The 5,348-nt window shown below is 46.6% G+C and overlaps 1 long non-coding RNA gene across 2 annotated transcripts; it reads left to right on the plus strand.

Moving 5' to 3' along the window:
• The first annotated feature begins 6 nt into the window (after nt 1–6).
• LOC123069232 (uncharacterized) lies at nt 7–1,306 on the plus strand. Of its 2 annotated transcripts, none has more exons than XR_006432382.1 (2): nt 7–777; nt 852–1,306. It is a non-coding gene; the product is annotated as an uncharacterized lncRNA (long non-coding RNA). The 2 variants fall into 2 exon arrangements; XR_006432381.1 differs by having other exon boundaries at nt 7–566.
• Nucleotides 1,307–5,348: the final 4,042 nt, after the last annotated feature.

A 5,348-nucleotide genomic window follows, 5' to 3' on the forward strand; every position in this document is an offset into this window, starting at 1 on the left:
AAGTCGCCGCCGCGCTACCCCTCCCCCAGGCCACTGCCGTGCCGCCTCTCTACAAGTCGCTACCGCGCCACCCCTCCTGAGCCCCCCACCAACAAGTCCTCGCATGCCTCCCACAGCTCCCCCTGCCAGCTCCGCCCGACCCAGTGCCGCTCGGCCGCTCTCCGCCATCCGCGGCGAGCCCTGGCAACCGGATCCGGAGACCCTTCCAGCGGGGCCGCCGGCCATGCCGCGCCACCGCCAGAGCCCTAGCCCCGCCCGACGGCGTGGGTGGGTGCTGCACAGGGCGGTGGCCGCGAGGCAAGGCTGTCCACCATCCTACCCTCTGCCTCAGACACGACGGTGGCCTCTCGCCGGTGCCTCGTCTCCTCCCATGGCCATCTGACATTCTGCAGCGCTGCTCTGCAGTTTAGCTGCTGGTGGCAAGAGGTTTCATTTGCCCCGGAACACGGTCCAGTAGCTCGTCTTGTGCAGTTCCGTGGAGATGAACTCCACCACGACGGCGGCCGTGCCTCACCTCGCCAGCTCCAGGACGCTCTCTGCTCCATCTTGTGTGCTTAACTGATGAGGTAGAATTAGATACAGTTTGCGTTTCGGTGCCAAGCCCATGCAGTCCACTGGACACATGTGCTTTTTCAGATATTTGTTTTGCATTCGTCTAGAGTTTCTCAAGAAGTTCTCTTTGTTCTTTGATGTGTAAGATAAAAACAGAAACTATGTAGTTCGTCGGCCCAGTGCTTACGGTTTGTTTCTTCTCGCGCTTCGTTTTGCTTGTGTCATGTGCGTGCCCTTAACCAACGCTAGCCCTGGCTTGGTTGGCATTTTGCATTCATTAATTTCCTCTATTGTTGCAGTTCCTGCGGCCAGCAACAGCGTCACCGACACAGCCGGAGGCCTTTCGTCACTGCCGTGGTCGCCGGCGAGCTCTCCGAGGCATGGTCGTGCGCCTGCGGCCAAGCGCGAGACATGGAGGCGGTAGTCTTGATTCTGAAGGTGTTCAGAGGCTACCTAGCACGAGTTCCCTCTCCATGCTTCTCCCAAACAAAGATCAAACTGAATTTTGCGATAAACATGCTGCTGCACATACGTACAGAAAAAGGCTTTAGAAGCATTCACTGTTTTTTGGTTTAACATATCAAAAGAGTTGGCAATTCAGTATTACTTGTTTGAGGTTCATTATTTATTTTGCCTCACTGAGATGTTCGCTTTTATAGTTTTATTGGTGCAGGTCACTAAAAGAAAAGTATTAGTGGTGGTCGCGGCGGCTCCATGGCCCCATGCGATTCAGTTGCCGCTGGAATTTCTTGTATAGTTTGCTTATTTTTGCTTCACCGCCAGCAAACAGTTAAAAAGATTAGTGCACTGCATGCTGTTGTTGTTTGTTCTTTTAGTCCAGTTTCATTATTTTTGCAGAGTGAAAGACTACCAGCAAAAAGAAAGAGGAAACGAGTGCAGTGCACACCCGTTTTCTGGCAAAAAGGCAATGCAGTGCGCTGCGGCAAGAAGCTTACTTTTTGCGTTTTCAGAATTTGGACCTACAATTTGGTTGCATTTCAATGCAGTGCGGTTCCAGTTTGGGTGCCTCCAGGCTCCAGCTCGTGAAAGATGTCAATTTTCCAACGAGCATGTGGTGTGCGGGTGAGCGTGGCGTGCAGTTCAGTGGTGCGCGACTTGCGGCTCTTTTTTTTCTTGTAGTGAGTTTCTGTAGTTTGGTCACCCTATCCAGCGAACCTAGTGTAGCTCTCATGCTCATCCTCCTTGCGCTCGCTAGCGTCAGAAGTTCAGTGGCAGCGGAAGCCCACAAGACATGGTGACCATAGTGCAGTACACCGTCGCCCACAAAAAGACATGGTGACCATACTGTTGGACACCATCATCGACATTTGCCGTTTTGCAGCTCGCTCATTTATAGTTTGTTTCTAGGAATCAATTGCAGTGCACTCAGTAAAGAAAAGAAACAGAACGTCGTTGTTCATTTGAAGTTCATTTTGTTGTTTATGAGAAACTCGGAGAGAAAAAGGGTACTGCCTAGTGCATTTGAAGTTCATTTTGTAGTAAGAAAAATGGATGGTAATTTGCATAAGCAAGTCTTTGCCTAGTGCAGTACAGTTGGGTACTCCGTCGTTGATTCTGCTATGTACTGGATGGCTGTGTAAAATAATGAATGGATATGTATGTTTTGAAGCTCACTTTGTTCTCTCACAAAGTTCGCCATAAAACTCCTTCGTGGATCACCAAAAAAAAACTCCTTCGTGGTTCACTTGATGATCCGAAACAAAAGCACCTCGGAAAGCAGCTCACTTCTCGTTACATGTGGTTCACTTGCTTAGTCCCTGCGGTCCACTCACCCGGTCTATGCACGTAAAAAATATTGAGTTTGGAAAAATCTCAAGCGGTTCACTTTTGGTAGTGTCGCGGCCCGTTTATGGTAGTCTCGAGGTTCACTTTTCATAGTATTGCGGTTCACCAACACTTCACGTGAAGTGCACTCCACCTCGTCTTCAAAAATTTACGTCCCACAAAAAAGAAATCATGCAGTTCTCTAACCGGTCTGATGCAGTGCGGTTTTTCGTCCGATGCAGTGCGGTTTTTAGTCGGATGAAGTACACACGTTGAATTGGGTGTTGCGAAAAACAGAGTGTCCGCATTTCGGTAAATTCGAAATTCCTCTTAAACCATAAAGAATTAGAGAGAGTGTTCTACATGAAAAAGTTGCACCTCGTCGATATCTTTCCAACAGCGTATCGTTTGAATCATTCCGACCAGCGATTTGCAAAAATTTCGCCAAAAACGGCCGCTGTCACTCATCGTCCGCCGCACGATTTTCAAAATTAACTTAAAACCGTAAGTAATATGAAAAATATTTCAACATATGAAAATTGTGCCTCGTTCGTAGCTTTCCAACGGCGTAGCACACGCCTCGTTTCGACAAACGGTTCAAAAACTGGAGCGAAAACAGTACCGAAATTTTGAAAAAATTTGAAAAACAGAATTCCGCGATTTAGTAAATTTGAAACTGCTCTTAAACCATAAGGATTTAGAGAAAAATTTATATACGAAAAAGATGCGCCTCGACGATATCTATCCAACGGCCTATTGTTTGCTTTATTCCGACGAGCGGTTTAGAAGAAATCACGGAAAAAACGCTCGCTGCCACTTATCATGGGCCGCGCCAATTTTAAAACTGCTCTTAAACCGTGTGGAATCTCGAAAAGTGTTCAACATGGTGAAGTTGCGCCTAATCCATAGCTTTTCAACGGTATATTACACGCCTCATTCCGATAAACGGTTAAAAAATTAGAGTGAAAACAGTACCGAAAAAAATAACGCGTGCAGTTTTTTTCGACGAGAAGTTCACTCGTGTGAGTACTGCAGCACACTTGGTTCAAAGAATGACGTTCACTTGCGTTCAACTTGCAGTGCGGAAGTGGTGTGCAGAATAGTTATTCTGCTAATATTAGCAGAATAGACCATCTATATATATATATATATATATATATATATATATATATATATGTGTGTGTGTGTGTGTGTGTGTGAGTGTGTGTGTGTGTGTGTATTTTGTAGTTATGTCTTCAAGTTGCTATTTTCTGCACTAAGTGAATGTGATCGGACCCTAACCTCATATGTGCTTCTCTCTCCAACTCTCTCTATATCTTCATATGCATTCTATTGACACATGTCGATTGTCTTCATTGTGTCCTTGTCAGTCAAAGATATAGAGACAAACATTTAAAACGATTTTAATATCCTTATCCCGTTTTCCTGAACCCAGAGAAGCCGGAATGACAACCCGACAAACCGGGCGCGCGTGGGGTAGTGGCACAATATTTGAGTTGTTGCATGCATGCCACGTGTCTCTTAGATGTGCGCGCTTCGCTGCCGCCACTTCTTCGACGTTGTCGTCACGCCGGTCGCGGTCTTCTTCCGTCCGCCGCCGTAAGTGTCTTCCGCCGTAAAGTTAGGGCGCGGGAGATTGGACTGCTTGGCCTCCATCCACGACTCATCTTGCAGTTCTCATCTGTTCTTAAGAGGTAATTAATAGTCTATTTTTACCGCATGTTTGATCTGTTAAAACTTTCCATATCTTCCGGAAGTTGTTTCTTCACTTCCAAATCTGGATCTTCCATACTCTGCATCTCATAACTTGCAAGTACTTTCACTTATGCTTCACAACTAGTTAGATTCCTCACTTGTACTTATTCATGGATTCGTACAAATCTGGAACCAACTTACATCAACAAGTGAATGTCTTTGCGCTATGAGGTCAATGTCTTCAAACTAATTTATCTTCGAAATCCTCTGAGAATGCATATGACCTCTTCCCCTTCCCTTGCATATCTAATGCTCTCATAGGTATATGTCCGCGAGAGAGTCTCTTGGTTCTCATAGTCTGCATTCATTTGCAGGATTCTTACAGGATCACATTGAATCTCCTGAAGTCAGTTCTTTCCTGACAAGCAGAGCGAAGCCAATCACATTCATGAAGCCAATCAATCTTGTGAAGCCAATGGCTGGTGGCAAATCTGCTAAGAAAGGCATAGACAGCACCGTGATAATACTGCATTGGACCTGCCTCCTGAACTCTATGAAATGTACAAGTCAGATCCTGATGAATCCTATGCAGAGCGCAAGTCCAGGGTTCAATGGATTCACATGTACTGAGCTCAATGGTTCTTGTATAACTTTGTGACGCTTGAATATGCTGATAAGAATGCGGTGAGGCCACCATGGACTGACATTTTATGCAAGAAGCTCCAACCCAAGACTAAGGTTGAAGCCATTCAGAAAGGATTCTACCGATATATGGTAAGGGGGCTGTCGGTGTCAAAACCGGCGGATCTCGGGTAGGGGGTCCCGAACTGTGCGTCTAGGCGGATGGTAACAGGAGACAAGGGGCACGATGTTTTTACCCAGGTTCGGGCCCTCTCGATGGAGGTAAAACCCTACTCCTGCTTGATTAATATTGATGATATGGGTAGTACAAGAGTGGATCTACCACGAGATCAAGGAGGCTAAACCCTAGAAGCTAGCCTATGGTATGATTGTTGTTGTGATTGTTGTCCTACGGACTAAAACCCTCCGGTTTATATAGACACCGGAGAGGGCTAGGGTTACACAGAGTCGGTTACAATGGTAGGAGATCTACATATCCGTATTTCCAAGCTTGCCTTCCACGCCAAGGAAAGTCCCATCCGAACACGGGACGAAGTCTTCAATCTTGTATCTTCATAGTCTTGGAGTCCGGCCGATGATGATAGTTTGGCTATCCGGACACCCCCTAGTCCAGGACTCCCTTAGTAGCCCCTGAACCAGGTTTCAATGACGACGAGTCCGGTGCACATATTGTC

This window comes from Triticum aestivum, chromosome 3B (genome assembly GCF_018294505.1).
Source record: "Triticum aestivum cultivar Chinese Spring chromosome 3B, IWGSC CS RefSeq v2.1, whole genome shotgun sequence".
NCBI lineage: Eukaryota > Viridiplantae > Streptophyta > Magnoliopsida > Poales > Poaceae > Triticum > Triticum aestivum.